Source organism: Oncorhynchus kisutch, unplaced genomic scaffold, assembly GCF_002021735.2.
Source record: "Oncorhynchus kisutch isolate 150728-3 unplaced genomic scaffold, Okis_V2 Okis09a-Okis19a_hom, whole genome shotgun sequence".
Classification (NCBI taxonomy): domain Eukaryota; kingdom Metazoa; phylum Chordata; class Actinopteri; order Salmoniformes; family Salmonidae; genus Oncorhynchus; species Oncorhynchus kisutch.
In genome coordinates, this window is record NW_022261985.1 from 14,060,503 (window position 1) to 14,071,069 (window position 10,567).

General features: G+C 47.8%; 1 pseudogene; it reads right to left on the bottom strand.

Annotated features, from left to right (window-relative positions):
- The window catches only part of LOC116360576 (probable E3 ubiquitin-protein ligase makorin-1), a 42,356-nt pseudogene extending 32,006 nt beyond the window's left edge, over positions 1-10,350 (bottom strand).
- Between the last annotated feature and the right edge of the window lie 217 nt (positions 10,351-10,567).

Genomic DNA, 10,567 nt, shown 5'->3' on the forward strand with positions numbered 1-10,567 from the left:
AGGTGGACCAGTCATAGTCAGTACATTCACATTCAGATAGCTAGGTGGACCAGTCATAGTCAGTACATTCACCTTCAGATAGCTAGGTGGACCAGTCATAGTCAGTACATTCACCTTCAGATAGCTAGGTGGACCAGTCATAGTCAGTACATTCACCTTCAGATAGCTAGGTGGACCAGTCATAGTCAGTACATTCACCTTCAGATAGCTAGGTGGACCAGTCATAGTCAGTACATTCACCTTCAGATAGCTAGGTGGACCAGTCATAGTCAGTACATTCACCTTCAGATAGCTAGGTGGGACAACCACATATCACAGTCCTAGTCAGTACATTAATCTCCAGATAGCTAGGTGGACCAGTCATAGTCAGTACATTCACCTTCAGATAGCTAGGTGGACCAGTCATAGTCAGTGCATTCATCTCCAGATAGCTAGGTGGGACAACCACATATCACAGTCATAGTCAGTACATTCATCTTCAGATAGCTAGGTGGGACAGCCACATATCTCAGTCATAGTCAGTACATTCATCTCCAGATAGCTAGGTGGACCAGTCCTAGTCAGTGCATTCATCTCCAGATAGCTAGGGTGGACCAGTCATAGTCAGTGCATTCATCTCCAGATAGCTAGGTGGACCAGTCATAGTCAGTACATTCATCTCCAGATAGCTAGGTGGACCAGTCATAGTCAGTACATTCACCTTCAGATAGCTAGGTGGACCAGTCATAGTCAGTGCATTCACCTTCAGATAGCTAGGTGGACCAGTCATAGTCAGTGCATTCACCTCCAGATAGCTAGGTGGACCAGTCATAGTCAGTGCATTCACCTTCAGATAGCTAGGTGGACCAGTCATAGTCAGTGCATTCACCTTCAGATAGCTAGGTGGACCAGTCATAGTCAGTGCGTTCACCTTCAGATAGCTAGGTGGACCAGTCATAGTCAGTGCATTCATCTCCAGATAGCTAGGTGGACCAGTCATAGTCAGTACATTCACCTTCAGATAGCTAGGTGGACCAGTCACAGTCAGTGCATTCATCTCCAGGTAGCTAGGTGGACCAGTCATAGTCAGTACATTCATCTCCAGATAGCTAGGTGGACCAGTCATAGTCAGTGCATTCATCTCCAGATAGCTAGGTGAGACAACCACATATCTCAGTCCTAGTCAATACATTCATCCCCAGATAGCTATGTGGACCAGTCCTAGTCAGTACATTCATCTCCAGATAGCTAGGGTGGACCAGTCATAGTCAGTGCATTCATCTCCAGATAGCTAGGTGGACCAGTCATAGTCAGTACATTCATCTCCAGATAGCTAGGTGGACCAGTCATAGTCAGTACATTCACCTTCAGATAGCTAGGTGGACCAGTCATAGTCAGTGCATTCACCTTCAGATAGCTAGGTGGACCAGTCATAGTCAGTGCATTCACCTCCAGATAGCTAGGTGGACCAGTCATAGTCAGTGCATTCACCTTCAGATAGCTAGGTGGACCAGTCATAGTCAGTGCATTCACCTTCAGATAGCTAGGTGGACCAGTCATAGTCAGTGCGTTCACCTTCAGATAGCTAGGTGGACCAGTCATAGTCAGTGCATTCATCTCCAGATAGCTAGGTGGACCAGTCATAGTCAGTACATTCACCTTCAGATAGCTAGGTGGACCAGTCACAGTCAGTGCATTCATCTCCAGGTAGCTAGGTGGACCAGTCAGTCAGTACATTCATCTCCAGATAGCTAGGTGGACCAGTCCTAGTCAGTGCATTCATCTCCAGATAGCTAGATGGGTCAACCACATATCTCAGTCATAGTCAGTACATTCATCTCCAGATAGTTAGGTGAGACAACACGTCACATTTATCCCACTGTCCTGACGAGTGTTGGTTTCTTGAGGGGAGATCTATGTGAGTAGGACCACTGGACTCAGCAGGCTGAGTGAATGAGGAGCGGATGTTGTCAACCATTTTTTTTCAAAGTGGTTGACAAAGTCCTCCACAGAGAGGGAGGAGAAAGTGGAGAAGAGTTTCAGGGTTGAAGGAAGAAGCTTGAAATGTAGAGTGATAAAAAGCAGCTTTAGCAGCGTAAACAGAGGAGGAGAAAGTAGAGTGGAAGGATGATAGGCCCTCCAGAAGGTCAATTTTCCACCATTTCCGCTCAGCTGCGCGCAGTGAGTCACTCAGCCGGTGGTCGGGCCAGGAAGAAAGGGGACAGAGAGTCTAACAAAGAAGAGTAGGGCCGAAGAGTCAGAGTCAGGAGACAAGAGGGAGAAGCATTTAGCAGAAGGAAGAGAGTATAGGAGATGTGGCATTGCATGACCATATGGGTCTGAATGGGTAGTGGCTGGGGGAGAGATGGAAAGGAGACAAAGTAGTGGTGATCAGACATATCGGAGGGGGGTTGCAGTGAGATTAGCAGGCGATCAGCCTCTAGTGAAGATGAGGTCAAGAGTGTATTGCCGGCCTTGTGAGTGGGAGGTGACTGGGAGGTGACTGGGAGGTGACTGGGAGGTGACTGGGAGGTGACTGGGAAAGGGTGACGTCAAAGAGGAAAGGACTGGAAAGAAACCGGGGGAAGGAAATGAATTGAAGTCAGCCGTCGGAAGGGTTGAAGTTACCAAGTACGATGAGTTTTATTTTGATTTAACCTTTATTTAACCAGGCAAGTCAGTTAAGAACAAATTCTTATTTTCAATGACGGCCTAGGAACAGTGGGTTAACTGCCTGTTCAGGGGCAGAACGACAGATTTGTACCTTGTCAGCTCGGGGGTTTGAACTCAATACTCAGATAATGTTAAGTCCAACGGTCTAACCACTAGGCTACACTGCCGCCAGTGGTGAGCCATCGTCAGGAAATGAGCTCATCAAGATGTCAAGCTCATTGAGGAACTCGGCAAGAGCACCAGAGGGGTATCCTACGAAGCAGGTTTGAGGAGTTAGCGAGGCAACGGAGTTCAACTCAGGATAACCGGTCATCCGAAAGTGTCTTAACTTTTAGCGTTGCCATAGAAACGTATTCTTCAGATCTAACCTGCTCTGGGGCAGGTTAACACACGGCTAACTCCACTTACCCTGAATAAAATGACTGACCCGCGAGTTGAGGACCAATTCAAATCTGATTACCTCCCGCTTGCAAAGATTGCAAGATTGCATCCCCTTAATTTTTTTTTTGGTGTTAGTCATGAATAATATATAACATCACACATTTTGTAATGACAGAACACATTTTAAAACTTCATGCAATCTAACACTTTTGCATGACTTAATATCGGAAAAGGTGTAGGAAAAGAAGCGCTTGTACATGGATAAGATAAGCACACCAAAGATAGCAGTACCGACAATAAAGATGCCACTTCTAAGAGCCCGCTTCACACCATAGCCTGCTTCACACCATAGCCTGCTTCACACCATAGCCTGCTTCACACCATAGCCTGCTTCACACCATAGCCTGCTTCACACCATCGCCTGTCTCACACCATAGCCTGCCTCACACCATAGCCTGCCTCACACCATAGCCTGCCTCACACCATAGCCTGCCTCACACCATAGCCTGCTTCACACCATAGCCTGCTTCACACCATAGCCTGCTTCACACCATAGCCTGCCTCACACCATAGCCTGCCTCACACCATAGCCTGCCTCACACCATAGCCTGCCTCACACCAAAGCCTGCTTCACACCATAGCCTGATTCACGCCTGCCTCACACCATAGCCTGCCTCACACCATAGCCTGCCTCACACCATAGCCTGCCTCACACCATAGCCTGCCTCACACCATAGCCTGCCTCACACCATAGCCTGCCTCACACCATAGCCTGCCTCACACCATAGCCTGCCTCACACCATAGCCTGCCTCACACCATAGCCTGCCTCACACCATAGCCTGCCTCACACCATAGCCTGCCTCACACCATAGCCTGCCTCACACCATAGCCTGCCTCACACCATAGCCTGCCTCACACCATAGCCTGCCTCACACCATAGCCTGCCTCACACCATAGCCTGCCTCACACCATAGCCTGCTGAATTAACAATAACTTTTTACTTTCGGCACAAATGAAAAACGTGCCACCCACCCATGGATTGGCTGTCTCAGCATCGTTTGGCGTTCGACTCGCCACGTGCCACATGGACGTAGTTACAAGCCTGCTGGGAGAGTTTAGCGGCAGGCCGTCGTAGTACGGATGGAGCCTGACCTGGAACGTGAAGGTAACTGTCGTAGTACGGATGGAGCCTGACCTGGAACGTGAAGGTAACTGTCGTAGTACGGATGGAGCCTGACCTGGAACGTGAAGGTAACTGTCGTAGTACGGATGGAGCCTGACCTGGAACGTGAAGGTCACTGTCGTAGTACGGATGGAGCCTGACCTGGAACGTGAAGGTAACTGTCGTAGTACGGATGAAGCCTGACCTGGAACGTGAAGGTAACTGTCGTAGTACGGATGAAGCCTGACCTGGAACGTGAAGGTAACTGTCGTAGTACGGATGAAGCCTGACCTGGAACGTGAAGGTAACTGTCGTAGTACGGATGAAGCCTGACCTGGAACGTGAAGGTAACTGTCGTAGTACGGATGAAGCCTGACCTGGAACGTGAAGGTAACTGTCGTAGTACGGATGAAGCCTGACCTGGAACGTGAAGGTAACTGTCGTAGTACGGATGGAGCCTGACCTGGAACGTGAAGGTAACTGTCGTAGTACGGGTGAAGCCTGACCTGGAACGTGAAGGTAACTGTCGTAGTACGGATGGATCCTGGCCTGGAATGTGAAGGTCACTGAAGCTGGGAAGGTTTTCTAAGTAGCTCTATATGGCTTCCTGGGATACCCCTCAGGGGGGCGATAGATAATGTCAAGCTTCAGAGGACAAGTGACAGTGATGGCATTTAAAATGAGGAGGAGATGGACAGGTGAGAGAATCTCCACTTAGGAGAAATGAGTAGCCCTGTGCCAAAACCGCCATGACATAGTCAGATGAAGAAACAGCAGCTGGAGGCGCAGTGCGCTCTGGGTAATCCATGTCTCCATCAGGGCAATATAGGCTGATATGACGGCAGATGTTGTCCCATTACTAGGGCCCTTAATGATCTCTAGCCTGGCTGATCCCCCGTATGGGTGTGTGTGCGCGTGCAAGCAACGTGAATAACATGTTGACATTAGGAAACCGCTGTGGCGTTTCGTGGCGTTGCGTTCTTAGGTGTCAGATGATTCCCCGGGAAGAGAATTCCACTATATAGCCTGCTAACTGTTCTCAGAAGAAAAGCTGACTGACCAGTCTCAGTCAATACTAAAACATACTGTATCCTACTGCCGTCAATACTAAACATACTGTATCCTACTGCTGTCTCCGTCAATACTAAAACATATTGTATCCTACTGCCGTCTCCGTCAATACTAAACATACTGCCGTCTCAGTCAATACTAAACATAGTGTATCCTACTGCCGTCAATACTAAACATACTGTATCCTACTGCCGTCTCAGTCAATACTAAACATTCTGTATCCTACTGCCGTCTCAGTCAATACTAAACATTCTGTATCCTACTGCCGTCTCAGTCAATACTAAACATACTGTATCCTACGGCCTGCATCTAAGATGTAAACACAGCCTTTGATCGGCTGTCAGTGTGTTAACTGAAGCTCCCAAAGACTGAAATAAGATATCGGTTTGAGTGCACTTGAAGTATGCAGAATGCAATACGAACGGTCTATATAATTCTTGGCATCCGACCGCAAGGCGCGGTGTCAGAGGGTAGTGTATACAGCCCAGTACATCACTGGGGCAGAGCTCCCTGCCACCCAGGACCTCTATACCAGGCGGTGTCAGAGGGTAGTGTATACAGCCCAGTACATCACTGGGACCGAGCTTCCTGCCATCCAGGACCTCTATACCAGGCGGTGTCAGAGGGTAGTGTATACAGCCCAGTACATCACTGGGGCAGAGCTCCCTGCCACCCAGGACCTCTATACCAGGCGGTGTCAGAGGGTAGTGTATACAGCCCAGTACATCACTGGGACAGAGCTCCCTGCCATCCAAGACCTCGATACCACCTTCCGTGATTGGTAGACGTAGTACCATGGAAAGTACACAAGTTCTGATTGGTTTAAAGTTTAGTACTCCGCGGCGTTTGCCTGTCCAGCTAGCGAACTTAAGTACTTTGAAATAATTTGCAAAAATGGACTTTGCCAAACAGAAATGTGTTCAGAATAAATAAATATACACAAAATGTCAAAACAAGCTCCTCCCTCCACAGTAGTGCTGAGTGGTTAACCAACATGACGTTTTCATTCTTTTTTATTTTTTTTAAACAAATTGACCGACATTGATTCAATGACTTGAATTCCATTTCGTTCTGGTGTTTGTGAGCCCAACACGCAGTTTCTCTAGAGAGAAATCAAATCATTTGAGAAAAATCCGGGAAATCAAGTTAGGAACGATGTAGGAAGTGGTAGTTTTCATTAAGCAAATATCCAACCTAGTTCAGCGCAGAAATGTGTTAATTACCTACAATGACCATAATTCATTGCTCCATTTTTTTTTCCCGACTCAGAGAGTGATCAGAGAGAAAGAGGCGAAGCGAGAGGTTTTACTCTTGGCAAAATAATGACTTTCTATGGGCTTATTTTGGATCTAAGCTTGTCAGCTTGCCTTCCTGCCTTTGGGACAATGACTGCCATTGTTAGGGCCAGGGGACATGAGCATCTCATCATTATTTACAGATCTTTGGACGGGATACACTTTCTACACCTGCTACGTTGGGCTAGATACACTCAGAGCACATGAGAGAGAAACTTACAACAACGACAGGGACAGAGACACTTTGTGAAAATATAACTGATCTACTATGAAGAACTAGTAAAATGATTTTCAGACAACTCTGCAGCCATACTTGGGCAGGCTAGCTAAGTAGAATGAGTACAGACAGTACAGTGTGGACAGGCTAGCTAAGTAGAATGAGTACAGACTACAGACAGTACAGTGTGGACAGGCTAGCTAAGTAGAATGAGTACAGACTACAGACAGTGCAGTGTGGGCAGGCTAGCTAAGTAGAATGAGTACAGACTACAGACAGTACAGTGTGGACAGGCTAGCTAAGTAGAATGAGTACAGACTACAGACAGTGCAGTGTGGGCAGGCTAGCTAAGTAGAATGAGTACAGACTACAGGCAGTACAGTGTGGACAGGCTAGCTAAGTAGAATGAGTACAGACTACAGACAGTGCAGTGTGGGCAGGCTAGCTAAGTAGAATGAGTACAGACTACAGACAGTGCAGTGTGGGCAGGCTAGCTAAGTAGAATGAGTACAGACTACAGGCAGTACAGTGTGGGCAGGCTAGCTAAGTAGAATGAGTACAGACTACAGGCAGTACAGTGTGGGCAGGCTAGCTAAGTAGAATGAGTACAGACTACAGACAGTGCAGTGTGGGCAGGCTAGCTAAGTAGAATGAGTACAGACTACAGACAGTACAGTGTGGGCAGGCTAGCTAAGTAGAATGAGTACAGACTACAGACAGTACAGTGTGGGCAGGCTAGCTAAGTAGAATGAGTACAGACTACAGACAGTACAGTGTGGGCAGGCTAGCTAAGTAAAATGAGTACAGACTACAGACAGTACAGTGTGGGCAGGCTAGCTAAGTAGAATGAGTACAGACTACAGACAGTACAGTGTGGGCAGGCTAGCTAAGTAGAATGAGTACAGACTACAGACAGTGCAGTGTGGGCAGGCTAGCTAAGTAGAATGAGTACAGACTACAGACAGTGCAGTGTGTGCAGTGTGGGCAGGACAAAGTTAGACGGCCTGGCTGGCTGCTACTGCCTGAACAGAGATGAGGTGATCAGGCTACTTTAAGGAAAAATAAGTCATTAAAAGACAACTAAGTAATATACAAAACTGAAATATTTATAATTTCATTGACGTCTTCCCAATGTGGAACTTAGAGACAATGGAATATTTGTAATGTTTTGGCAATTGAATGTTCACTATTTTGGGCTTTGGAATTTCCATTAAAAAGCTCTAATATAATTCTAACGCCATTATTTTATAATTATATTTCATGTAAATATCTGAACCCGACGTCAAAAAGCACCAAATCTCTCAGCACAACTTGGCAGAGTTCTATAATCTCAAAAACTAAAGCAGATAGCATGCTATAGCCCACCACCTCCAAGGCAGCTTTCTGCGGCCCACCACCTACAAGGCAGCATGCTACGGCCCACCACCTACAAGGCAGCTTGCTGCGGCCCACCACCTACAAGGCAGCTTGCTACGGCCCACCACCTACAAGGCAGCTTGCTACGGCCCACCACCTCCAAGGCAGCTTGCTGTGGCCCACCACCTCCAAGGCAGCGTGCTACGGCTCACCACCTACAAGGCAGCTTGCTGTGGCCCACCACCTCCAAGGCAGCGTGCTACGGCTCACCACCTACAAGGCAGCTTGCTGTGGCCCACCACCTCCAAGGCAGCGTGCTACGGCCCACCACCTACAAGGCAGCTTGCTACGGCCCACCACCTACAAGGCAGCGTGCTACGGCCCACCACCTACAAGGCAGCGTGCTACGGCCCACCACCTACAAGGCAGCGTGCTACGGCCCACCACCTACAAGGCAGCTTGCTACGGCCCACCACCTACAAGGCAGCTTGCTACGGCCCACCACCTCCAAGGCAGCTTGCTGTGGCCCACCACCTCCAAGGCAGCGTGCTAAGGCTCACCACCTACAAGGCAGCTTGCTGTGGCCCACCACCTCCAAGGCAGCTTGCTACGGCCCACCACCTACAAGGCAGCTTGCTACGGCCCACCACCTACAAGGCAGCGTGCTACGGCCCACCACCTACAAGGCAGCTTGCTACGGCCCACCACCTACAAGGCAGCTTGCTATGGCCCACCACCTACAAGGCAGCGTGCTACGGCTCACCACCTACAAGGCAGCTTGCTACGGCCCACCACCTACAAGGCAGCTTGCTATGGCCCACCACCTACAAGGCAGCTTGCTGCGGCCCACCACCCACAAGGAACATATTAAACTTTAAATAAGGTTTACCTGCACCGGTCGCCGAACACACAGTTTCCTTTCTGAAAGAACTTGCAAATCATAGCTGCAGCTGGTTGACTGGTGTTGAGATCATGAGAATATCGACAGTTGATGCCTTCTTTGCAAAGCCCATGCATGAAATACCTGCGAAGAAACCAAAGACAAAAAACAAAACAAAAATCACACAAATGATTTGAAATCTGCTCTGTTGAAATACCTGCGAAATGGAAAGACAAAATAGAAAAATGTCTGCTAAAGTTATTTCACATCGATTACAACAGAGGTGTTCAAACAAACTGCCTGAATGTAGCTTTTGAACCAAACGATGATGCTCGTTGTAAAACGTTACTGTGGGAATATGAAGACTAGAAACAATTCTTCCTGTTTATCAATATTATTATTTTTTTTATCACTTGCGACAAAATAAAGGCCTAAATTATACCAATATTTCAGGAGCTTTGACTCAATACTCCATTGGTGTAACTACAAGTAATATCCAGCGGAATTAAAAGACCAGTGGATAGCTAGTAAACACAGTAGCACTATTACAGAACTGGCGTTCAGTAAAACAGTAAAACACTGACTTATATAATTCTAGCTAGTTAGCTGGTTGTCTCTACCGCATTTTAGCTTTGGTCGAGGAATGAGAGCTCTGCGAAATATCCAACCATATTTACACATCCCCCCCCCGGAATCATTTCAGTGTTTGGCTGATAAATATTATCATATTAAACCATTTTCTGATTTTAATTATATTGAATTCAGTGTCTGTTTGCCGCTGGGTCTCCATGCGTTTTCCTTTTGTGTTGCCATTGCGGATGTCACTGTGTATCACTTTGAATCGTATGGGGGAATATCTCTCTAGTTAATAATGTCTCAACTGCAGGACGAACCAGTTTTACCATCGGCTGCCTGTATCACAACAAAACACAGCTGGGCTTGCTACCGGAGCACAAAAGACGGCGTTGTAAAGTCGCTTAACAAACGGCCAAAACCCCCGGCGTTTTGGTTACAAACCATGGGCAACATCAACATAGTGGTGCTAAATTGATTCCCGGGTCTTGTCGTTACCTGCAGGTGACGTGTTTGGTCCAGGCTCCTGGTATTGCTGGAGCCGCTGTAGCTGCTGCCTCCGCCATTGCTGTTATGTTGAGGTTGAAGCCCAGTACCCGGATCTTCCCGGAAAGTCGAGCTCCGAATCGGGAATCTTCGGAAAATCGACGCTGCTGCTGTTTCTCTTCATGTGACCTGTAATGTAATGAAGCCGAGTACCCGTATCTTCCGGAAAGTCGAGCTCCGAATCGGGAATCTTCGGAAAATCGACGCTGCTGCTGTTTCTCTTCATGTGACCTGTAACGGAATGAAGCCCAGTACCCGGATCTTCCGGAAAGTCGAGCTCCGAATCGGGGATCTTCGGAAAATCGACGCTGCTACTGTTTCTCTGCATGTGACCTGTAATGAAGCCCATGCACCGACCTACCGTCAGAGGGCACGCCAGAGCAGCAGGATATTTCAGGCAAATCAATCAAATTATCTGAACACAGATAGAACA